Consider the following 27,898-nt stretch of genomic DNA (forward strand, 5'->3'; position numbering starts at 1 on the left):
CTATCTGGTTACCAGCCAAATATATTCTGGACTCTCAGACAAGGGGAATATTTGAGGTCCAGAGGTAGACAATCTCTGGGGAGAGTGAAGTGGTTTTGTTAATGTAAAGAAAAATAAATTTGCTTGAATATTTGCATGTTTCCACTTAGGCAGTGTATTGACTTTCCTTTCAGGTCTGCACAGAATCTGGGCAATGTGAGTGTGAAGTTCCTGAGAGTTGAGTTTTCTGGAGATTTAAATGGGATTTCTCCTGATTAACTATTTTTTTGTCAATACTAGTATTCAAGCAAAGTCTGATTATCTGTTGTCACAGTGGTTGGATGGATGACTGCTCTAACTGGGCAGTTGACCTATGTCATTTTACAAGACATTTTTAATATTACTGTGTTATGTTTTTAACAATTTGAGAAAGGGATAAATCAGTTTGGTTTAGTGGCTGGGAAAAGCATCAAAGGAACAAGCTCTGAAACACAAAAGCTGGGTAGAATTTTTATGTGTGAAAGGTAGGTCAGTTAGAGAGCAAACCTGAACAAAGGTATAACGGTGATGGTCATCCTGAAGTATGAAATTGCTCTAGGTCAAAAACCGCTCTGCAGCAGTACTGAGATTAGAAACCAAATTTCCCCACTTCTGAGTGATCATTCTATTTTCTCAGCAGAATGAGAGAAAGTTACTGTCATTCACACAATTTTAGGCGAGTTAGCTATCCCTTATAAATAACAATATATTTATATTTATAAAATATATTATATACTGTATATTGAGAGAATAAACAGAAAATATAAAATGGGAACAAGAGGGTTTTTTAAGGAATAGGTAATAGTATAAAGAAAATATAATGGGAAAATGTGATTTTTATGTTGGCATTTTAAAAATTAAATAACCAGAGGTGCCTGGGTTGCTCAGTGGGTTAAAGCCTCTGCCTTCAGCTTGGGTTGTGATCCCAGGATCCTGGGATCAAGTCCCATGTCTGGCTCTCTGCTCCGTGGGGAGCCTGCTTCCTCCTCTCTCTCTCTGCCTGCCTCTCTGCCTACTTGTGATCTCTGTCAAATAAATATATAAAATCTTAAAAAAAATTAAATAACCAGAGTATATATCTCCACACCCTGTTTTTCTTTTTAAGATTTTATTTATTTATTTGACAGAGAGAGAGCCAACTGATAAAGACAAACACATGTTTATTAGTTCAATTTAGGGATACAAATGTTTCATTAAGCTGTCACTATGCTTAAAATCCTCATTATCACTACAAAAACGTATCTATAAGGTACATAACGTACACAATTCAAAGTAACAATTTGACTAAGGGTTAAATGTAAACACCTTAACCAAATTACGATCTCAGGTAATAGCAAGTTAACAGTTAACTTTAAACTGGCAAAATCAGAAACAAAGATTAAATACTTGTACATGTGTGCATGCATGCGTGTGCATGCACACACACACACACACACACACACACACACTCTCTCTCTCTCTCTCTTAAGGAAAAGGTAAGTTTTCACCTCCAGGGCAAGTCTCGTGTTAATGTACTTTACATCCTTCAAACTGCAATCTAGCTGCGGTCCACCTGTTTTAAGTAAACCACCCCTTTTCAGCTAAAATTGAGCATAACATTCATTCAATTTCATGGTGTTTCAACATGTACCTTTTAGAAATGATGAAGTAAGGGAAACTAACCCCTAATCAACCACTGAAGCCCATTAAAGTGGGCTTATTTGCATACTTTGGCCTTATATGGATAACATGGTCCAGAGAGCTGCATGAACTTCCAGGCTGAATGAGATACAGGGCTGTGGCTGATGTTTTCTTGTACAGACCACTTAGAACTCATATGGCAGCTGAAGTGTTGATGAGTCTGTCATAGATCAGCACTTCTTGGTTATTTGAGCAGACAAAGAGGTTCAGAAGTATTGAAGCTGGAAACTACAAGGAGTTCAAGGCCACTGTAAGTGTGCCATTTAGAAAAATGCATCTAAGTACGTTTGGGTTATTGATATTTAATTAGTGCTCTTGAGATTTCATTCCTCTAACACATGATCCACCTTTCTGATATAAAAGTGGGAGACTTTATAAAATAAATATTGACGGTTTATTCAGTGTAGTATTTCAGCTTGTGAGGGCTAAGAGAGAGCCAAACAACCCCAGAAGTGGATTTTGGCAAAGAACGGGGAAAAAAAAAGGTCTGTTGAGTGATTGACAGGTCAGATTCTGAGGAAAAAAATCACTCCAACTCCAACACAGATAATAAGGTACTTCTGAATATTCAAGCACATCCTGTTATTTTGAAAGTTTAAATAAAAAGAAAAAAGAATCATAGAACTAAACTTAAAAATACAACTCAAACCAAGATAATCACATAGGATTTTTAACACTATAGTTCTATGCTACCAAAAGCTTTATTTCATACTTGAAAAATTTCAAAGCCATGTGTTGTATAGTCCGAGGTCAGAAACCTTTGTTTTGATAAGAGCAAGTTCTGCATGCCAGAATTATCTGTATTGTTACTTAGTTTATGTATACTTCAGTAAGAACAATTAACATTTGAGAATTTCTACAACCTGATGAGTAACAAATTAAAGAGAATGTTATTTGATGTCTACCAATATAAAAAGAGAAAATTTATGAAGTGTATCTTTTTTGAACAACTTGATTTTAATGTTATATATATACACACATATATATTCATGTATATATGAATAAGTGGCATATTCACTTTCTTCATGTGCAAAATAACTGTACTTTTTTCCATTCATTGGACCCTATTTTACATTATCATTTGAAAAAATCCAAATATTCAAAATTATTTTATTGTCAGAAATATGTGAGAAAACACTGATTTGTTAAAATAAGTTACAAATAGAAAATATTTAAATTTACCATGAAGTTTCAATACTCAGTCAAGATTCTTTTTTTTTTTTTAAAGATCTTTTATTTATTTATTTGACAAACAGAGATCACAAGTAGGCAGAGAGGCAGGCAGAGAGAGAGGAAGGGAAGCAGGCTCTCCACTGAGCAGAGAGCCCAATGCAGGCCTCAATCCCAGGACCCTGGGATCATGACCTGAGCCGAAGGCAGAGGCCTTAACCCAACGAGCCACCCAGGCGCCCTTCAGTCAAGATTCTATATTTATTTTTTGCTCAAATAACACATTTCTGTAGCACTTATGATGGTTAGACCCTTGAAAGATGATAGGAAATATATATATTGGTCCTTGCCCCGGTTTCTGGCACAGAGCTCCAAACCCCTTGTAATTATCTAATTGATAAGAGCTACAAGCATCTTTTGTTCTAATATTGGTTTTTGATCCTGGTTCCTGACGCCCAACTCCTAAGTACTTTGGAATATCCTCAGTGATAGCAGTGTCTCATATTCTAATGTGCCTACTCTAGATGGGCTCCTAGATGGGATCTGATCATCAGAGAGACCAAGCCATATTTAGAAGCTTAGATTTTCAGCTCCATACCCCATTCTCCAGAGGGGTGAGAGGGACTGGGAGTGGGGTTAATAATCTCTCATGCCTACATGATGAAGCCTCCATCCCAAAAGCACACTTCTGGAGAGCTTCCATGTTGCTGAAAACATGGAGATGCGGGGAGAGTAGAATGCCCTGAGAGCATGGAAGCTCCATCTCCTTTCCTTTTCCTTTGTCCTATGCACCTCTTCCATCTGCCTGTTCCTAAATTACATCCTTTCATAATAAAACAGTAACCTCGTAAATAAAATGTTTCTCTGAGTTCTGTGAGCTATTTTAGCAAACTATTGAACCCAAGAAGGGAGTCATGGGAGCCCCAATGGGTCAGAAGTACAGGTGACAACCTGGAACTTAGCACTGACATTTCAAATATGGAAGAACAGTCTTGTGGGACTGAGGCCCTAATTTGTGGATTCTGATACTAACTTCAGCTAGCGTTGGAATTGAATTGAATTCTAGGATGCCCTGCTGGTGTCACAGGGAACTGCTTCTATCTCTCCCAGTGCATACATTTGGTGACCAGAAATGTCAAAACTAAAGTGTTATATATGTGAGTAGTAAAGAAAAAACATACACGAGAAGGGTTTCTCCTACTGGATAATATTCCATACATTTTATTTTTTTTTAAGATTTTATTTATTTATTTATTTGACAGACAGATCGCAAGTAGACAGAGAGGCAGGCAGAGAGAGAGAGGGAAGCAGGCTCCCCACTGAGCAGAGAGCCCGACGTGGGGCTCGATCCCAGGACCCTGAGATCATGACCTGAGCCGAAGGCATAGGCTTTAACCCACTGAGCCATCCAGGCATCCCATTCCATACATTTATTAATACTAGTTCATTATTCACCCTAAGAGCCCTATGATATATTTTCTCTGCTTCACAGATTAGGAAATTGGGCCAAGGTTAAGTCATTTATCCAATGTTACATTACTAGTAAAGAGCAGGATCCAATTTTTTAAACCACACTCCCAATGACCTATTCTTCACGCAGATCCACTCAAGAAAAGACTATGTGAGATTAGAAGCTGAGCAAAGAGGAAATATCATCAAATTTGCGTCACCAATAATATCTAAAAAATGTTGTCACTCTAATTTGTCAGATACAGAGACAATCATTGAACATACTCACATTCGGTTTAAATTTGCTTCTGATGGAATTTTCATTACAACGATTAGTGGTATGATTTACAACTATCTCAGCTATTTTTCAGGAAAGAGGGGCATCTTTGTCAAATATTTAGTCCTAAGAGAGTTTTTCCATCTTATTGAAAATGAAGACACTTATCTCCTGTGACATGGTAACATTGTTACGGATTTTTGGAGAGGCAAATTAAAGTTGTTCAGTTGTTAAATCAGAAAACAAATCCCCAAAGTATTATATTTATTTGACAGATACTCCGCAAATGAAGTCTATTCTCAAAATACATATAGTTATTTATTGCTTTTTATTATTTTATTTATTATTCATTTATTGAGACATTTATTATCTCAGTTGTAGTATTTGTACCAATATCTCACTTTGGGAGAACACTATCATGAGAACATATATTTGCATTCTACTTGTCATTGAACTCCTCATCACTGCAAGTTAAGCATCTACTCAGAGTGGATACATCCAAACCCTGTCTGGCATTTCACTAAGAGCAGTGCACATGTCTGTGATAGAGTAATGGACTTACAAATATAGGTAGGCCTGAAATGAAAGGCAAGAATCACTGTATTGCTATAAATTTAATTGATGCTACTTTTTGTTTTTAATTAAGAAATCCTAATTTATTTTTTAATTAAATACAATTATTTAAGGACTACATAAAAATGAGTCAACATGATTGTTCAAGTAAAAATTGTTATGGTATTTTATTTGGCCTTCGGATATTTTATGAAATATAATTTAGAATGTGTATTTTACTATATAGTCTCTTTACCAATTTAAAATAACTTAAAAAGTATAAAAATAATACAGTATGTTCCCATAATTTATGGGAGATCCTAAAGGATGGTCTTAGAAGTGGACCCACGAAAACATTGTCTAAAAGAAATCACTAAATGATCCCTTCTAATTCTAAAGGCTATTTTCCAAGAAAGATCCAGTCGACATTCTAAATGCATATTACCCTACAAGGCAAATATTTAGACATGACCCTTTAAAATCATTATGACTATTCCAACATGCTTAACATTTTTCCAAAATAAAAAATTCTTTTCTTGGGGTTATCTATAAGGAATATTGAATCACAAATATAACACATTTTTATAATGTCATATTAGAAATTCTACAAATAACTAAAGATTGTGTTAAAAAAGTTTTAAGTGATGGTATAAATTTTGGACATGGTAAAGACAGAAACACTACTCTACTCTAAAACCTCATTTATCTTAGAGAGTTGAGGACATTTGGTCCCCCCAGTTAGAATATTTCTGTTATACTGGCTCTATACCTTGAATAGTTACAGTCCTTTATAAATACAGATTAAAGAAAAAATACAGAGAATATCTGTTTTACTTACCTGGTATATAAATCTACATAAATCTAGTACTTGATCTGAAGTACTATATATCTATCAGAGGCCGGGGGTGTCAATGCTTACAGATAGGGGCTGACAGGAATAAAATGCCAGGAGCTTCTAAGGACAACACAGGTTATCAGATCTCTCAGAACAAAAGACAAAGTAGGCAATAGCAGAATCTCTAGTTAAATGATATAAAATCCTCTACATTTGTTGTTATCTACTGGATATTAGATTTATTAAATTATGTTGTCTCTTTCTTTGTTTATACTTCATTATAATCTCCTTGAACAGACACAGTTTGGAGGTTTGCTTCACTTCATATTATTACAATTGTTATGTATGGAATCTAGAATCTTGTTGAGAGTCTCTTGTTGAGAATCTTGAGTCTTTCGTGAATCAAGCCCTACTTTTGGAGACCCCGAGACAAATTCAACATAAACATATATACTTTTACTCTACAGTATTAATTCAACTAAAAGCACTTACATTACTTTAAAAATATTACTTATCGGGGTGCCTGGGTGGCTTAGTCAGTTAAGCATCCAACTTGATTTCAGTTCAGAACATGATCTCAGGGTCATGTGATCAAACTCTGCAGGGCTCCACTCTGGGGTGGAGAGTGAAAAATAAAAATAAAAAATAAATACATAAAAATAAATGTATCACTTATTACTGAGAAATAAACTATTATAATTGAGACTCTAATGTTTAATTTCTCTAAAAGCCTAAAACATTAATGTATTGTGACTGAAATAAAGAATTTGCTAGTTGATTTTCTTTTATTTAGACTGTCAGAAAAAGGTTTTGAAATGGAAAAAGAAAATAACCTGAATTTGTTCTTGCCACAGCAAATTTTTCTTCTAAAATAGGAAAGAATCTCTACAGTTTAATTTTAAAATATACTCAAGGGAATACAAAAATGGATTTATCTGAAAGAGAACCACATATCCACTAAAGTAGTGAGTTTCACTTATCCTCTTTTCAGAGTTAGCTTTAAAAATTCCATGAACTAATTGATCTCTCATGAGCCATTTAAAATTAATAACATTTTACTAAATACAAAATCCAAATTATTCTTTTGGTCTCTGAAATGACTAGTTTAAGCATTTCTGGCACATATGTGTATATATCATTTAAATTCTAATTCATGTATTCATTCATTTATTTATTCATTCAAAACATATTTACTCAGTTTCCATCATGCCTGAAACTGAAAGGGCATTGAACAGCACTGCATAATAGATTTTGTGATTTTTTTAAGGTTCAAGTTAGTCAAAGCAAACATTCTTAAAAGTAGAAATGTGATTTATTATGATACTAACAAGATTCACTATTGAATGTCTAGTTATCTCCATATTGGTATTATCCATAGGTATCTCATTCTTCTCCATTCTCTTAGAATGCTCCTATTATGAATTCCTTTAAATGTATCAATTGATCTGCCTAGTAGTTCATTAACTATAACATATTTTGGAGTTATTCTTATATAGTCTTTGATTGAGTTAATAATCAATAACTTAAGGCATAGTTGTCTTTCTTTGCTATACTCCAAATGACCATGTATATATCATGAACGAAATTATAGTAAACATTTATTGCCACATTTTCCATTTTCAATCCTTCTTTTTGTCCATTTGCTTTCTCCAGATACTGATACTGTCATGGTGCCTTTGCCTGCTCTTATATTCAGATGTCTTCTCTTGACAGATACCCTGATCATCTTCCTCCTTCTTTACATCCCCTGGCTCTCATCAAAATTTACTGGTTCTGGGGCACCTGGGTGGCTCAGTGGTTTAGGCCGCTGCCTTCAGCTCGGGTCATGATCTCAGGGTCCTGGGATCGAGTCCCACATCGGGCTCTCTGCTCAGCGGGGAGCCTGCTTCCCTCCCTCTCTCTGCCTGCCTCTCTGTCTACTTGTGATCTCTCTCTGTCAAATAAATAAATAAAATCTTTTAAAAAAAACCAATTTACTGGTTCTAAAATCAATAATTTATTCCTCTCTAATTCCTAAGGTAAGAACTTTTTAATCTAATAAATCCAAAACACTGTTTCTATGAGATGAGTTCATTATATATAAAGAGCAGAGCTCTATGCCACAAAGTTGACCACATCTGCTTTTTAACAGTGATTTCTTGAGATGATTCTTGTACCTTCAACTGATAAATATCCCTTTTTAAACTTTTACTATGAAACTTTTCAAACATTCACAAAATTAGAAAAATAACACAATAAACTCCCATGCAGCCATTATTAACATTTTGCTAATTGTATTTAATTTATCATCCCATCCCATTTTTCTGGAGTATTTTAAGGCATATCCCAAATAATTCATAATTTCACTTTTTATAAATACTTCAGAATATAGTTCACCTTCAAAAATTGACAGTAATTTCTTGATATCATTTCCAGTTGTCTCATGTTACTTCATAGTTGGCATGATCATATCAGTACCCAAATAAGCTCTGCATATGCCAAAGTCAATATTTTAATGATGGCTATTACTGCTTAGATTAAAAAAGTTATATCTGTACCACAGTAAAGGATAAACAAAATGGAAGACTGTTTCATGTAGTAATTAAGTGTCTTCCATCTGTAGTCACAGTCGGGACTCAGATCAGGGTCTGAGTTACAAGCTATATAATACTGGATAAATTAGTCTCTCTGAGCCTGTTTTTTCAACTGTAAAATGGGACTTGTGAGCATTTAATGGGCATGTATATTTATTTTATTTCTTAAAAATTTTTAAAGATTTTATTTACTTGAGAGAATCAGAGAGAGCATGAGCAGGGGGAGGGGAAAAGGAAAAGGTCAAGCAGACCCCACAGAACAGGGAGCCTGACGCAGGGTTCATGATCCTAGGATCATGACCTGAGCTGAAGTCAGATGCTTAACCCAGGTACCCCTATATTTAAAAACAGTTGAAATGGTCCTCAGAAATAGTCTTGATGAAGGCATTTATTTTATTATTTATTTATTTTTATTATTTTTTTACATGAACCCTCTTCTTTATTATTTTATTATTTAATGTAGGTGTTTTTTTTTCCTGTGTGTGTGTGTTTACATTCTGCCTTAGAATATGAAAATCTTAAGATATTAAGCTAGCAAAGAAAAATAACACAACAGACTTAATTCTTCTTGAATCTTATTTAAAGAAAAGAGACCTTTCCAGAAAGGTGTGTTAGCTGAGGTTTTAGAGATATAAACAAATTAAAACCAATTGATGTCAGCCTTTCAACATGACTGAGAAACTTCATTGGTAAATTTCATAGTAGCTGCAGAGTGTGTGTGTGTCTTGAGTACGTAATATGCATATTACACTTACATGAGAATATCACAGACACAATAATATGTCAGATGTTTCTATGAAATCCAACTGATTTAAGGTTTGAACAATGGCCCTAATTTGTTTGTAAACAATGAAAAGTGTAATTGTGTTCATTTAATCAAGGATACTAGGGTGACATTTAGTGCTCAAATTTCATGAACTGTAGACACATGGCCCTTAGGAGCCAAGCATATAATGGAACAGGCATATACAACTCACACAAAGTATCCAAAGTAACAAAAAATATGACAATTCTCATTTTATATGATTTTCTTATGGAGCATAATCTGATGTTTATTTTGATGTCACAATATAGGTCTTTAAAATATTATATTGTTATATCAACAGTATATTCCTATCAGTTTTTCCTGAGATTTTGTGAATCATCATAAAACAGTATCAACAACTGGTGAAATCTGAGTAAATGGCAGGTAAAATCCTAATAACAGGCTAAGGGAAATTTTATGGTGAATAATAATAATACAGTTATATTTTAGAAGATTGCTATATGTTAATGTACTTTGTTCTTTACCTTTTTTTTTTTGAAGATTTTATTTATTTATTTGACAGAGAGAGATCACAAGTAGACGGAGAGGCAGGCAGAGAGAGAGAGAGAGGGAAGCAGGCTCCCTGCTGAGCAGAGAGCCCGATGTGGGACTCGATCCCAGGACCCTGAGATCATGACCTGAGCCGAAGGCAGCGGCTTAACCCACTGAGCCACCCAGGCGCCCCATTCTTTACCTTTTTTAACTCTAATATTCAGGAATTCTATGAGTGAGGTATTATAGCCATTTTACAGATGTAATCATATCTCAAAGAGTAATGTCTGCAGCATTGCCTTGTTGACTGTATAAGTGTGACTGATTTTTATGAGATGACACTGTGCTAGATTACATGACACCAAATTCCACAATACTACAATGATGCCAATTACCAAACCAAAGCACAAAAATGACCACTGATTAGAGGTAACAAAATATGTCTCTGGTCTACCTATGACTTTATAACTGAAATCACCTCAAATATCCATGCCACAACTGTAGTTATAATAGAAACTAATAGAAAATTCAGATAATCAGATTATCTAGAAATAAGTTTTTTTTTTCAATGATATTATTTGTTTATTTGACAGAGAGAGACACAGTGAGAGAGGGAACACAAGCAGGGTGGTGGGAGAGGGAGACGCAGGCCTCCCACCAAGCAGGTAGCCTGATGAAGGGCTCAATCCCAGAACACTGGGATTATGACCTGAGCTGAAGGCAGCCGCTTAATGACTGAGCCACCCAGGTATCCTAGAAATAAGTTTTGCTCATGAAAGAATATTTGTTATTTTTAAAAATGTCATTAAATAATAGAAGAAGTACTGGTATCTCTTTCATGCTTCACCAGAGTTTATCAACTATTAATTTTGGCATTATCAACATTTTAGGCCAAATTCTTTTAGTCAGGGGCTGTACTTCAAATTATAAAGAGAATATGGTCCCCAGCCACCTATGCCCAGTATCACAATGATGAAATCTGTGAGGTGATTCTTGAGGAAGACCATCTGCTAATAGTTCCCACCTTTTTAATTTTATATATATACTCATTCCAAAAGAATGTTGAAAATAATTAGACTTATATAGGTAGTAGAGCAGAACAGTTGTGAATAAGACCAGTTGTGCTTAATGTTGAATAAAGTGAAATGTTACTTTTAGTAAAAGTTTAAGAATTATCTCACAGCATAAATTAATTTCAAAATTATATCTCTGGTAGATATAGGCTCTGGTAGGACCTTTTCTGCAAGGCCTGATCCCAAGACGTCTCTCTTTGAAAAGGCTAATCATGTGTATAATGAAAGCTGTATAGATTTCCCATAATTTTATGGTTTATCTTCTCTTATGCTGTTTATAGAAAATTGATCTCTAATTTTAGGTGGGATATAATGAACAGACAAAAAATAAACAAGTAGTTCCATATCAACTCAATATAAGGCAATTCTCTCTCTTCTCTCTCTCTCTCTTTATATGTATGTATCTGTATATAGTTAGGTGGTAGAAAGAAATTAGAAGTAGAACAAAAGGACTGAAAAATGAGCAAAGATAATCTAGATGGGAAAAAATGGAAACAATATGGCATAGTGAGGGGGACTTGACAGACATTACAAAGAAAATTTTAGTATAATTTTTAACTAGTTCTGTGACCGTGGGTAAAGTTTCATAAATATTTTTTGGTAAAAATAAAAAGATGAATAACTGAACTGTCAGAATCTCATTTTCCTTCTATAGAAAGAAAAGGATTATATATATTCTTCATATCACTCAAGAAACTTACAAATATCAGATGAACTAATGAGGTCAGAAATACATTATTTGTAAAGATCAAATAAGATGCGCATTGTAGAAATCCCCCCAATTTCCCATTAAAATTTCCGAAAATTTATAAAATGACAACAATTGTTAATAGCACTATAAGATAACATTAAGTCACAGCCAAGGCAAAATTTCAACTAAATTCCTTGTCACTCCTTTCCATTTTCCAGATTATTTTAACAATACTTACTAAACATGGGGTTCAACTTTTCTATTTGAAGTTTTCCTCTACTAGTATAATTTTTTTTGGCTTTTGGATTTGACTTTGTCTTGGTAATACCAACAATAATTCCAGAATTCAGGAAGTACTTTTTAGTAGTGGTCAGAAATTATTATCACCTTTTGATATTCTTTTAGTAAGTTCACAGTTCTTTTACAATTATATCTGTAATTCTTCCTCATCTTTGTGAATAACAAAGCAAATAAACAGAAAGTAAATGAAATAAAGTATGTGGAGAATTAATTTAGTGGGCAAGTATAATTTTGCATATAAAGAGCTGGCTCAATGCTAAGCTTTTAGAGATAGATTAACAGATGTGATATGTTAGAGTCCTAGAAAGCTATGTATAAGTTCAAATTCATTAAGTTTAATTCAATTCCCCAAGTAATTAAAAAATCCTTTATGACGAAGCAACAGAATTAACAAAAAAGCTTATATAAATGAAGCTGATACACACACACACACACACATACACAGGTAGCAAGCTATATATTTATTCTTAGTTGAATTTTTGAGAAAAAAAAAGTATTGAATTACATCAAAATAAGTATTTTAAGTACAAAACACTAAAGCAATAGAATAGATATGGAGTTTTTAAATGCATGATGAACCAAATACCAAAAGGAAAGCTGTATTCTTTTAGAAAATGAAGTTACTTCTGTCAAGTAAAAATTCACCTTATTTCAACTGCTTTGTATGTTCATGTTCTGGCATATTGGGTTTTCTTCAAGAGAAACACTAATTTACTTTGTAGTGTAGAGAAACTTTCTATTAGTATTTAAAAGCTCAATGCTGCCTTGTCTTATGAAACATGTTATTAACTGTTAATCCACACAACAACCCTTGTTAAATAGCTCATTATTATTATCTTCACTTTCCAGCTGAAGAAACACACTAAGAGAGGTCACGGAGTGAGTCAAGGCCAGGATTAGCAATGAAAAGCACCCAGTTGTTGGTGCTTTCCTTGGTCTACCAGGCCACACTAAATAGGTGAGATGGCCTGCCTGGATAGCCACAAAGAATGGGAGCTGACCCAGAGCTTGTGTAACCAAACTCCTAATAAAGACAGCCTGTGTAGTCCTTGCCTGTGGACTTCATACAAGTTACCCTAAATTTGAATTGGTGGGGCCCTCACTAATATTCTTGACCTAGATCCTGAACGTTGCCCTTACAAATTCTCACCTCATGTCACCATCACTACTGAAACCCTGTGAGTTTACCTGTGGTTTGCTCTACTCTGAACCCATTTCAGAAAGGTAAACATTGTTGAGGGCATTTTACAACTTAGGTGATATTTCTGGAGGGGCTGGAATCTGTCTTAATTCTCTTAAAAAATGAGACCAAATTTATAATCTCTGTGGGTTTTTATCTGTTTGGGAAAAAAATAAATGCACATGTAATAAAGACTGAAATTCTAGACAGTAGCTGGGGTAGAAGCAAGAGATATAGTATATTTTATGAAATACTGACAAGGAAATATAGACAATGAAGACATGAATTTTCTAAATAATTAACTTATTATTGTTAAGAAGTCTTTCACAGTAGCAAGCACTTTAGCCTTAAAAAGAAGTATGATCAAAAAAAGAAAAAGAACTTTGATCAAGGAATTAGAAAAGAACTCTTAAAACCACCTAATAGCAAACAAAAATACTGGGGTTTTATTGGAACATGTAGCTTTCACGGTTTTTGAAATGTAGAGGACATGGATTATTAATAATGTTTATCAAAATATATTCTTATTTTATTTTTATTTTTTTAAAGATTTTATTTATTTATTTGATAGACAGAAATCACAAGTAGGTAGAGAGGCAGCCAGAGAGAGAGGAAGGGAAGCAGGCTCCCCGCTGAGCAGAGAGCCTGACTCGGGGCTCCATCCCAGGACTCTGGGATCATGACCTGAGCCAAAGGCAGAGGCTTTAACCCACTGAGCCACCCAGGTGCCCCCATATTCTTATTTTAATTAATCTAACATCTCATTGGTAAATAAAAATTGATCAAAGAGGTATATAAAGGTTTACCTATTGGTAAAATATTCTACTAATATACAATATTTAATATATTTGCTGTAACTGATGAAATTTATAAAATGTTTTGCTTTGTATAATGAAATACAGTTCTAAGTTATTTTTTCTTTAAGTTAAATGAAATGAAAACAACATTCCCTAGGATGGGGGGAAATAATAAAATACATTAAAGCTGGTAGGAAAAACAAAATAGAACTATTATCTACAAAAGCAACTGAATATATTATTTGTTTCCATACTAAAAAATCACACTTCAAAATCTGGTCCAGATGACTTCACTATTGAACTCTTCCACATATTTGGGAAGAAATAATAATTCTACACACGTTCATAGAAGAGAAAAACAAGGAACAGTCTCCACCTCACCTTGTGGGGTCAGCACAGCCTTTACTCTAAAATTTTAAAAGGGCATAATGAGAAAGGAAAATTACAGAAAATTTTTTTTGGAAAACATAGTTGAAAATTTCAAATGAAATGTGAGCAAATCAAATCATAAAACAGATAATATAACTACATTAAGTAAGGTTTATTTTAGATCTGAAGAGAAGTTTAACATTCAGAAAGTGATCAATCTAATTCGTCACACTGACAGAATGAAGGGGGGAAATGGCATAATAATATCAACAGATACAGGAAAAGCTTTTATAAAAGTCAATATTCTTGCATGATAAACTTTTAGCAAACTAAAAATAGAGGAGAATCTTCTGACTTTGGTAAAGAATATCTACAAATGTCTACAGAATACATTATATTTAATTAAGACATATTAAAAATTTCCCATCAAGACTGGGAACAAGAAAGTCTGATATCATCACTTTTTCCAACTTTGCACTGGATGACCTAGCCTGTGCAATATTATTAAAAGAAATAAAAATTATAAAGTTTGGAAAGGAATAAATAAATGGACCCTTTTTGCAAATGGTATTACCATGTACACAAAAAATATAGAAGCATTCATAAAGTATTAGAATCAATAAGTTTTAATATGACTGTTGAATAGGGGTGCCTGGGTGGCTCAGTGGGTTAAGGCCACTGCCTTCAGCTCAGGTCATGATCCTAGGGTCCTTGGATCCAGCCCTGCATCGGGCTCTTTGCTCAGTGGGAAGCCTGCTTCCCTTCTTCTCTCTCTGCCTGCCTCTCTGCCTACTTGTGATCTCTGTCTGTCAAATAAATAAATAAAATCTTTTTTTTTTTAAGATTTTATTTATTTATTTGACAGAGATCACAAGTAGGCAGAGAGGCAGGCAGAGAGAGAGGAGGAAGCAGGCTCCCTGCTGAGCAGAGAGCCTGATGTGGGGCTCGATCCCAAGACTTGGGGATCATGACCTGAGCTGAAGGCAGAGGCTTTAACCCACTGAGCCACCCAGGCACCCCAATAAATAAAATCTTTAAAAAATAATATGACTGTTGAATAAAAAACAATTAGAAAATAAAAATTTTAAAGAAAGTATTAATTTAGCATCAAGCACATAAAATTCCTTATATATTTATCTAATAAAAATTGTATATAATCTTTGCCCATAAAACTATAAAATATTACTTAGAAAAATTAAAGAGGAGATAAATAAAGAATTAATTAAATTTTGTAAATACAGTAATTCTTTCCCAAATTACACAGAGTAACTAAATAGATTCAATTCAATCCCAATTAAAGTCAAAGCTTTATTTTTATAGACATTAATAAGTTTATTTTAAAATTCAAATCAAAATGCAAAAATGTCAAGAAGAGGCAAGGTGATCTTAAATGAAAACAAAGTCAGAGTATTTACACTACCATACACCATGATCACCAAGAAATCATAATAAGTAAGTTTTTATGATACTGACACATGAAGAAAAAATCTGGCCAATGGCATATAATAAACATCTAGGAACAGTATTATATAAACAGCCACAGACTTAAGATAAAGGTGACATTGCATGGCAGTGGGGTAAAAATTGGGTTAATAAATCTTAATCTTTATATCTGGAGTACTCCAAAATTGATTCCAGATGAAGTGTGGAACTAAATGTAAAGTACAAAACAATAGAGGCTGTAGGAGATAATATATGTGAATGTTTTCACGACCAAAATAATAGCTTTCTGAATGAGGAAACAAAAATCATCAGCCAAAGATAACACTAATAATTTGTGCCTATTTATCAAAATACTCCATGAAGACAGTTTAAAATACAATATACACATACATATCTATACACACACAGTCACATACATACATATTACATATAATGTTTAGGAAAAATAAACAGACTACATAAAAAAAATCTACAACTCAAGAAACATAGATAGATGACCCCACAGAAAAAAGTAAGCAAACAATTTGGACAGGCATTTCACAAAGAGGCTATGTAAATTAAAACCACAGTGTGACAAGTATTTATAAGGTCTACAAGAGGAAAACTATAAATTTCTGATAAATGAAATCAAATAAGAACTAAATAAATGGAAAGGTATTCCATGTCCATGAATAGGAAGACTCAGTATTGTCAACATATCAGTTCTTCCCAAACTGATCTACAGATTCAGTATAATCCCAATCAAATCTCAGCAAGGTTACTTTGTGGATATTGACAAACTGATTCTAAAGTTTAGATGGACAAGCAAAAGAACCAGAATAGTTAGCGTGATATCGAAGAACAAAGTCAGGGGATTGACAGTACCTGAATTTGAGACCTACTATAAAGCTACAGTAATCAAGACAATGTGCTATTAGTGAAAAAAAAACAGAGATAGCTCAATGGAACCAAATAGCAAAACCAAAAATAGACCCACACAAACACGGTCAATTGATTTTTGGCAAAGCAGCAAAGGTAATAAAATAGATCAAAGATAGTCTTCTCCTGTTATGGAACAACTGGACATACACATGTTGATGAATAATGAATCTAGATTCATCAAAAAATGAATCTAGATAATTCAGACAGACTTTATGCTCTTCACAAAAATTAACTCAAACTGGATCATATATTCAAAACTATAAAACTCCTAGAGTATAACATAGGATGTTATACTCCTAGATGACCTTAGAAATGATGATGACTTAATAGATATAACACCAAAGGCACAATCCATGAAAGAAATAATCGGTAAGCTGGACTTCATTAAAATTAAAACTTCTGCGAAAGTCCATGTCAAGAGAATAAGAATACAAGTCCAAAGACTGGGAGAAAATATTGCAAAGACACATCCAAACTGTATAAAGAATTTTTTTTATTCTTAAAGATTTATTTATTTGAGAGAGAGAGAGAGAGTGCCCCCACATGAGTGGGGGTAGAGGGGCAGAGGGAGAAAGAATCCCCACTGAGCACAAAGCCTGACAACACAGAGCTTGATCTCAGGCCCCCAAGATCATGACTGGAGATGAAATTAAGAGTTGACACTTAACCAACCGAGCTACCCAGGCACCCCTAAAATATACAAAGAAGTCTTAAAACCCAACAATAAGAAAATGAACTACTGATTTTAAAATGGGCCAAAGATCTAAACAGACCCTTCTCTAAAAAAGATATTCAGAGAGTAAGTAAGCATATGAAAAGATGTTCTAAAATCATATGTCACCAATAAAGTACAAATTAAAGTAGCAGTGATATTTCACTACATAGCTATTAGAATGGACAAAATTTGGAACACTGGCAACACCAAATGTTGTCAAGAATATGGAGCAATGGGAACTTTTATTCCTTGCTAGTGAAAATTCAAAATGGTACAGACACTTTAGGACACAGTTTGGTGACTTCATACAAAACTAACATATTCTTAGCATATGATTCAGCAGTCACTCTCCTTAGTAATTACCCAAGGGAATTGAGAACATGTCCACACAAAAATCCTGCACATAAATGTTTACAGCAGCTTTTTCCAGAATTGCCAAAATTTGAAGGCAACCAATATGTCCCTCAGTATGTGAATGAATTAATAAACTGGAATACAATAGAAAATTATAGAATTCTAGGGCTGCCTGGGTGGCTCAGTGGGTTAAGCCTCTGTCTTCAGCTCAGGTCATGATCTCAGGGTCCTGGGATCTAGTCCCGCATTGGGCTCTCTGCTAGGCAGGGAGCCTGCTTCCTCCTCCCTCCCTCTTTCTCTCTCCTTCTCTGCCTACTTGTGATCTCTCTCTGTCAAATAAATAAAATCTTAAAAAAAAAAAAAAAGAAAACTATAGAATTCTAGATTCCAAACAATGGAATATTATTCAGTTCTAATAAGAAATGAGTTATCAAACCATGAACAGACAAGAAGGAAACTTAAATGAATATTGTTAAGTGAAAGTGTGAAAAGGCTACATATTCTATGATTCCAACTACATAACATTCTGGACAGAAAAAAATGTGGAAACAGTAAAAAGATAACTGGATCATTGTGGGCAGGGGATGGGATAAATAGAGCACAGAGGATTTTTAGGGCGGTGAAAATACCCTGTATCATATTATAATGATGTCATTACACATTTGTCCAAATCCACAGAATGTACAACAAGAAGAGTGAAACTTAATGTAAACTATGGCCTTTGGGTGATTATGATGTGTCAATGCAGGTCTTCCATACTAATAAAGTTACCACTGGTGGGTAATGTTGGTAATGGGGGAAGCCATGCATGGGTGGGGGGAGGGGACATATGGGAAATCTCTGTACCTTCTTCTTGGTTTATCGTGAAACTAAAACTGTTAAGTTTTAAACAAATTAAAGTCTTCAAAAAAATTAAAGTCTTCAAAAAAAGATTATGTAAAATACACACACACACACACACACACAATGACACCACTATACATTTGCCAGAAACACGGGAGGCAAGTACTGTAGTAAGAATATGAATAAGTACAATGTTTTTGGAAAGCTATCAGTGTATCTCCTAAAACAAAATATACTAATATCTTATAACACAACAAATTCACTATTGAATATTGTAAATTTGAATATATATGTTCACTGAAGGATATGTCAAAAAATTAATAATATCATTATTTGACATAGTGAAATACTGGAAACAACCCAAATATCTGTGAATAGAAGAACTTATGTAATTTTAGAATACTGATCTTCTAAATGGAATATTGCATGGCCATGAGTATGAGCAATCTATTTCTGTAAGCAACAAAATAGACAGCCTCACAGACATAGCACTGAGTGAAAGAAAACAGACCCATATATAAAAATACTATATGATTACATTTATATAACTGTCTCCAATAGGCAAAACCAATCTGTGTGATAGAAGTCATAACAACTGTTCTCTTTGGGAATGTAGGAGGAGCCAAGCCAAAGTGAGCTGGCCAAGCAGAATAATATTGACGGTGTTCAGCCAGATCATAGAAGAGTATAAAGGAATCTTCTAATACTATTGTATATCTTGATCTGGGTGATAGTTAAAAGGTGTAATTAACAGATAAAAATAACTGAAATGTACTCTTAAGATCATACACACACACACACACACACACACACACATTTGTTACGCATCACACATTCTTAGAAAATTAAATAAAAAGCAGAGATCAGTTCAAAGACAAAGGGCATAAAATATTTTCTTTTTTCATAATTGTATAACAATGACTAAATTCAAGTAACAAATCCAATATAAACAGATCAAGGTAAGGCTAAGAGGAAAAACCACTGCTAATCCTGCATCCAAAATTCAACAATTTTCTATTACTTGCCAAAAGATATAAGCAGCCATTGTTCATAGATGTCAATTGTTTTCAGATGAGATAAACATTTCCTTCCATAAGTATATAATGCCTTTCTTAAATCCAGGCACTACTGCATAAATAATTTCTCAAGTCATAAAGGAGATCAGTTCAGCCAACATACCACCACTATTAAAAAATAAATCCAAAGTACACATTTCTCTTGCCATGAACCAAATTCAAAATGTTCAGGTTATCTGTAGTGAAGCCTGAGTGTGTTTGATTCCCTTCTTGATTCAAGACACCAGAGAGATCCTTCATGCCAGCTGGTTGCAGCAGAAGCGAAACACATAAATGAAAGAGCAAATTATAAAGCCATCAGTGCTGCCTCCCACTTAAACAGCTTGCCCTGTTATCAAATGTCAAACTATTCCTCATTCCAGCAACCTCCCCTTGGATTGGGGACCTAGCATTTTAGTTTTCAGCACTCTATCCATAATAATAATAAAATAAACCAAGTTTTCGAAATCTACTCCCTAGATGCAGGCAGAGATACTCTTTAGCTTTGCACACTATTACTCATGTCCTGAGATAGCTTTATTATGGTTACTCTGATTATTACTACTTTCCTGGCTAATCAGTGTCTTTGAGGCCCCTGCACATTTAACCACAGCCATTCTATTTCAGTCCCTCACTCACCCCATTCCTTTAGCAAATTTAGGATGAAAGACAAACAGATCAGGCCCTAGGGTCATTATCATTACCCATGCTGTTCTGAGCACCCTGGGACTCAGGTCATACACAACCCCATGATAGCTTCATTATCATGGGTTAAAGAGGTAATACATGTTCCTAAAGAGAAGCACATTCATTCATTCATATTGTGAATTGGAATTAGGGCATAAGAAATTTCCCTTATTTCAGTTTAGTATTTCATATTGTTGAGGCATAATGTACATACCAGGACCTCCTCTGATCCTTGTATTGTCTTTGTATATCAAAGACAATTCAATAAATACAATCCTATATTCTAGCATCAACTTAAAGAATTATAAAATTTTAGCACTGAACAAGATAAATTGAATTACAAAGAAAATGTATAGATGAAGACATGACTAACAAAGATCCATGACTTGTTCAAGATCATACCACTACTCACTTGGTATTAAGTAATCTGCTTATATTTTATTACTGTGTGACAGAGGTAAACAGAGAAACAAATGGAGTAATTTTCTAGCCTCTGGAAAACTGGGTAGTAGAATAGTCTCAAAAATGTGTTACTGATGGGGTGCATAGTAACAATTTTTGAGACAACTGACTTAAGTAGGCTACATTGCTTTGCTATCATGATATTTAGTAGGATATATTTCATTTTATATATATGTGATATATGTATACACATGATATATGTATACATGTATGCTATATGTGTATCATGTATGTACTTATATTAGCACTTTTTGAGAACTGAAAACTCAAAATCCTCAGAAATTTAAGAGAGAATGTGATTGTAGACTAGAACTTCTTAAACCAAGACTCAAGGACTTTAAGAGACCACAGAAGCTCAAAGGATCTATTAATCAGCTGATATTTGTAAAGTATTTTGTATTTGCATGTCTGTGTATACTTCTGCATGTCTGGAATATGTGTTTATAGCTTTTACTAGATTCTCAAAGTTTAAGAACAGTTTAAGCATCAGTGTTCTATACTCAATTTTGTATTATTTGTTCAGGTTCACTCAGCCAAAAGATCTCCTTTCCTTTGCCAAAATAGGAACCCCTTGGATACTATAATCCATATTTTGTACTCTTCAGTGTTAACCTATTCACATCTAAAATCTGGAGAGTCTGAGTTAGGTCAAGCCTTAATCAAGTTTAATTTTCACAACATGAATATTCCAAACTTAATGGATCAGTTTTGCTGAGTCCAGTAGAATTCTTTCAAAAGTGGTAGCAGATATCTAAACTCACACTGTCTTTCAGGATCCCAAATCAATTCATGCAATGACTCCTGAATGGTATATTTCAGGAACTATATTACATTGGCACTATAATATAAATTCTGGTAAGGAATATACTGACGGATTCCAATTACCAAGGGAAATTGGTTGCTGGTATGGTGGGAACAAGCGGTTTCCTATGTTTGGAACCTAGGAGATTTTCTGAGGTTCTTTTTAGTACTGCCATGACAATAGTAAAGATTAATGGAAAACTACAGGAACCAGAAAAGGCAGAGTGATTGAGGAAGATTTGCATCTACATCACCAGTTCCAAGAAACTATGATCCTACCTTACGTTCTTGTAAGGTCTTATGAGAATCTGTAAGAGCTTTAAATGCTACCAAACTGGAACGGGTATTTGAAAACCATTCCTAGCTTCCCCGGATGGTCACCAAGATGAAGTCAACACTTGGCAAAGCAGCTTAAAGAGCCTGGCTACTGTCCTTTCTGGAGCATGTGATGGAGAGGTTAGAATTTGGAACTTGACCAATGAAAATGTATCTGTACAATGCAAACATAATGAGGGGTTCTGTATGAAGAATATGTACTCATTTATGTGGGATTTTTTTTTCTGCTGTCAATGACAAAACTGTGACGTAGTGGAAAATAGATGGACCACGCTATGGAGAAGAGGAGGAACCAACCACCACATACAATATTAGGAAAGGGAGTAAATACAGGAATTGATCATCACAGGAAAGAAGCTGTTTTTTCCACATGTGGACACCAAGGAGACATTTGGAATGAGCAAAGAACCAATCTTATATGTTCAATGACCTAGGGATGCAACAGTTTAAATAGTGTTAAATTAAACCCAATTGAGACATTTTTCTTGGGAGTTGTGCTTCTGACAGGAATACAGTGCTTTATGATATGAAACAAGCTACTCCTCTGAAAAAGGTCAACTTAAAGATAAGAACAAATACAATTTGTCGGAACCCTATGGAAGCTTTCATTTTTACTGCAGCAAATGAATGTCACAACTTACATACTTCTGATATGCATACACTGAACACTCTTGGTCATGTGGATCATGTATGTATGGTGCTTGATGTGGATCACTCTCCCACTAGGAAAGAGTTTGTGTCTGCTAGTTTTGACAAATCTATTTGAATCTTTCCTGCAGAAAAAAATAGAAGCAGGGAAGTCGATCACAAAAAAAAAAAAAAAGAATGTAACATGGGTTACAGTAAAATGGGACGTCTAACAGCAAATATATTATGTGTGGATCTGATGAAATGAACATTCGTCCACGGAATGCTAATGCTTCTGAAAAAGTGGGTATGCTTACATCATGAGAAAAAGCAGCCAATGATTATAACCAGAAACTGAAGGAGACATGTCAACATCATCCTCATAAAAAATGCATGGTTTGTCACAAATATCTATCAAAACCTATCTACAGCCAGATTCAGGAATAGCACATCATGAAAGAAGCTCGTCAATGAAAGGAAATGAATCAACTCAAACAGAGAAAGCCTGGATCTCTGTAGGCTGTGTCAGAAAAGAATACATAGTGGCAGTTGTGAAATAACACTTGGTATTCCTACCAATCCTGACATATAATTATTCATTACATTTTTATCTGCAAACTCAGTAAATAAAAATATTGGCTCTAGAATAATCAATTCTGTTACATGTGCAGAACGCTACCCTGAAAATTTATCCTGAAAGGTGGCCTGGTTGATAAGACTATCCAACATTTTATCCTTGATCTGTTTTCTCATTTCATTGAGGAATACAGCATTTGCCAACTTACCTACTTTTACTGTTAAAAAATGCAGATATACTTTCATGCTGATCTATTATTATAAATATACTATACATGTGAATTTAAATTTAAGACCAAACATCTCTTTGTTAAATTTTTTTTATTATTATGATGTTCAGTTAGCCAACATATACTACATCATTTGTTTCTGATGTAGTGTTCAGTGATTCATTAGTTACGTATAACCCCCCGTGCTCATCACAACACATGCCCTCCTTAATACCATCACCCTGTTACACCATCCTCCTACTCCCTCCCTTCTGAGATTCTCAGTTCCTTTCCCAGGGCCCATAGTCTGTCATGGTTCATCTCCCTCTCTGATTTCTTCCCCTTCAGATTTCCCTCCCTTCCCCTGTGGTCCTCTACACTACTGCTTATGTTCCACATATGAGTGACACCATACGATAATTGTCTTTCTCTGCTTGACTTACTTCACTTAGCATAATCCCCTACAGTTTCATCCACGTCAGTGCAAATGGTGGGAATTCATCCTTTCCGATGGCCGAATAATATTCCATTGTTTATATTTACCACATCTTCTTTACCCATCCATCTGTTGAAGGGCATCTCTGCTCTTTCCAGAGTCTGGCTATTGTGGACATTGCTGCTATGAACATTGGGGTACATGTGCTCCTTCTTTTCACTGCATCTATATCTTTGGGGTAAATACCCAGTAGTGCAATTGTTGGGTCATAGGGTAGCTATATTTTTAACATCTTGAGAAACCTCCATACTGTTTTCCAGAATGACTATACCAGATTGCATTCCCACCAACAGTGTTAGAGGGCTCCCCTTTCTCCATATCCTCACCAATATTTGTAGTTTCCTGTTTTGTTAATTTTTCCCATTCTACCTGATGCAAGGTGGTATCTCATTGTGGTTTTGATTTGTACTTCCCTGATGGCTAATGATGTTGGGCATATTCTTTGTTAACTTTAATATTACTTTGGGTAATTATTGCAATGATTCTTCTATGATTACCTATAACATGTAGATTTTTGTCAGAACTTTTTAGATTCAAATAATTTTCTATGCTTTATTTGTATTTGGCTTTTTGGTACTTTAAAGATGATCACATATAAACTTTTATAAAAAAATAATTATATTTTATAGTCAAGATAATAAAACATCCTTTTCTCAGGAAAAAAAATCCTATAGGCAACAAACTGTGCTTTTTCCAAACACATTTTTCATTATTAAAGTTTGCTGATCTTCTAATAACAGCATCTGAGAGTGTTACTGTATGCCATACCTGTTTTTTTGTTTTGTTCTTGTTTTTGTTCTTTGTCTTACATTTTCTCTAAAATATAAGCCTGGTGAAGGCAAGGACTGGCTCATGATTCATCTATCTCAACTTTCTTCTGGGGAGACTTACTATACTGCAAAGGCCAGAAAGCGAAAAAAAAATAACCTTCTCCTGAACAGCGTCCAGGTAAGTTTCCACAGGTGACTTATATTCTTGAATCATACACGTGCATCTATTCACATGTGGAACTATGTTAAATGTGGAAAGAAGCAGAGCCTGTACAAGGCATCCATTTTGCTGGTGCAAATCTATTAGGTCTAATGAGGCTTTGGAAACTAGGTTCTAGAAGTTGTTGTCTGTTCTTGGAATGGCAGCTAAAGTGCTAAGATCTACACTCATCAAGTAAACATATCTTTCTGATTCTCTATCTCCTCTCTTTAAAAAGATTTTTTTAAATAAAAATTATACATATTTAAGGTGTACAATGTGATGACTCGATTACCATCTTTTTGATTGTGGCAGATATGGCAATCAGTTATGGAGGCCCAGTCATTTGAATAGTTTGGAAAAACCAAATTCCTTATATAAAATCTACTTTTGCTGAAAATAAAGTGGTTCCTGTTTTTAATCCACTTATGACTGTTACATGGGCACTCAATTTTTGTTGATTGAATGCATACAGTTCTAAGGAGGCATAAAGTACCTAAAAAAAGAAAAGAACACTACAAAGAAAGTTCATCTGTGTTTCTGGGAAGGCAGAATCTAAAACGGCAATTTGCACATAATTAGTTCATGCGCTGGTGTTTTCTGGATCAACACCTGGACTGGGCAGTGAAGGAAGGTAAACTGTGATGCATATTCAACAAAGGCATCAACAATCATGCCAGGAAGCTCTAAAACTAGAATGGTTTTTATGAGTTGTTCAGAACTATGAAGAGTGACAGACCCCTCCATCAACTAGTAACTGGATGTGAACTGACATCTTCCCAAAGGGTGCAGTCATGGCTAGGCAGTAGTCTTCTTGGATTAGGGCAATTCCTAAAGAAAACGTGCTGACTCATTTGAGAGCTGTCACCCACCAACACTCTCAGCAACTAGGGAAATGAGTGGTTTTGTACTGAAAGGGGGAAGGGACAGATCTGGGCAGTGTGCTATGGCATCTACCTCACAAAGACGGCATTAAGGAAAAACAGCCATGTGACTTTGAACAAGAAAACCTAGATTTGAGTACCATTTCTTCCACCTACTAGCTATGGGAATTTGGACATAAAATGTTAACTCTCTGAGGGGCGCCTGGGTGGTTCAGTGGGTTAAGGCGCTGCCTTCGGCTCAGGTCATGATCCCAGGTCCTGGGTTCAAGCTCCACATCCGGCTTTCTGCTCAGCAGGGAGCCTGCTTCCTCCTCTCTCTCTGCCTGCCTCTCTGCCTACTTGTGATTTCTCTCTGTCAAATAAATAAATAAAATCTTAAAAAAAATGTTAACTCTCTGAATTTGTTTCCTCATCTATAGAAATGTAATAATAATAACACATTATTATATATAATAATAATCTTACATGTTAAAGGTTTATTGTAATATATGCAAAAGAACATGGCAATCTGCAGATCTTTCAAGAAGGTAAGTATAAACTTAGTAGCTACAATACAATTCAAACAGGCCTTAAAATTGCTTACTGAGTTAATTGAGCTGTATATTTTTAACATGTACACTTTTCCACATCTGTACTTTACTTAACAAGAAATAAAAAAGGCTCACCTGGCAGGTAATCAAAACGAGAGAATTAAGTACACTACTCACTAACCAGCAGCTGGCCACCATTTAAGAGAGCTGTGTTATGGGTGTAGCCTAAGGATGGTTTATTTACTTATATCACAACTAAAAACTCAGTTATTACTTTGCAGGAAGTTTGGCTCAAAATGACATGGTCCGTTTTTAAATCAGTGCTTGATTTAGCCATATGCATACTATTGGAATAATAAGAAAACATTACAGAGAAAGCAAATCAAAGAGAGAGAGAGAGAAATATAATACATTTAATTTCTCCATTCATTCTTACATTTATGAATTTATCAAATGACAGGTTATCATGAATACACTTTGTGAAAGATTCAATTATTAGGACATGCAGGTCATGACAATGACCTTCTTTGAATTTAAATGAAAATAAACTATCCAACCCTTTTGTGCCAGTGTTAGTATACCTCGACAGGCCTGGAAGGGCATTCCAAGTAAGAGTTATCAAGGGCTAGGTTTTCAAAACTAATCCGATACCCCACTAAACTTTTCATCACTGTTATGTAGCATGTCATTTTCTTTTTCCTTTTTTTTTTTTTTTTAGATTTATTTATTTATTTATTTGACAGACAGAGATCACAAGTAGGCAGAGAGGCAGGCAGAGAGGGAGGGGGAGGCAGGTTCCCCACTGAGCAGAGAGCCCGATGCAGGGCTCAATCCCAGGACCCTGGGATCATGACCTGAGCTGAAGGCAGAGGCTTAACCCACTGAGCCACCCAGGCACCCCACATGTCATTTCTTTAAAAAAAAAAAAAAAAGACATTAAATTGAAACCATGGTGCCTTTAAACTTTTCAACATAAAATCTCCCACAGTTCCACTTATACTAGGATTCAATGCAGTGATCAAAGGCCCTATGATGTACAGCCAAAGACAGCATGGGGATGGTGGAGGGGGTAATATATGGTACCACCTACACAGTTCCCTTTCTCTTTCTTACGACAGCTACTATCATTAAGAGTATTGATGATCACATATTCTTTAATTTCTGTCAAGACCCAGTTTGGTTGCCTCTTCTTCCTCAAGTTGGTGAAAAATAAATAAACCATCCTCAGGCTAAAACCATAACACACCTCTCTTAAAAGGTGGTCAAGCACTGGTTTAGTGAAAAGTATACTAAATTTTCTTGTATCTGATTACTCTCTAGGTGAGCTCTTGGTTTTTTTCTTTATTTTTATAAAATAAAATATGTAGAAAAGTACGTAAACTCAGATTTACTGAATTAGATTCTCCAGGGACAGGGTCCTACCATCTTTGCTTTAATACATTACTAAAATGAAGAAACACGAGACTAAGGAAACAGAGACATGCTATTGCCCTTATTGTTTTAATGCAGGCAGGCAGAAAACACTAGTTAACTTGTTAGTGACATACATATGTATTCACTACTAGAAAATAGTAATTCCTTATTTACTAAATAAAGCTAACCATCTTTTCATAAACATATGTAAACTTCAGGTTGTCTTGTCTCTTAGGTAATGACGTTAATAATCACATCTCCTGGATTCAATGAGCAGTTACGAGAATGTCCAGGAGGTTTCCTGATGACAATTTTC

General features: G+C 34.8%; 1 pseudogene; it reads left to right on the forward strand.

Moving 5' to 3' along the window:
- Nucleotides 1-546: 546 nt before the first annotated feature.
- On the forward strand, nt 547-27,696 carry LOC125097266 (DDB1- and CUL4-associated factor 13-like; annotated as a pseudogene).
- The last annotated feature ends 202 nt before the right edge of the window (nt 27,697-27,898 follow it).

This window comes from Lutra lutra, chromosome 4, assembly GCF_902655055.1.
Source record: "Lutra lutra chromosome 4, mLutLut1.2, whole genome shotgun sequence".
Taxonomy (NCBI): domain Eukaryota; kingdom Metazoa; phylum Chordata; class Mammalia; order Carnivora; family Mustelidae; genus Lutra; species Lutra lutra.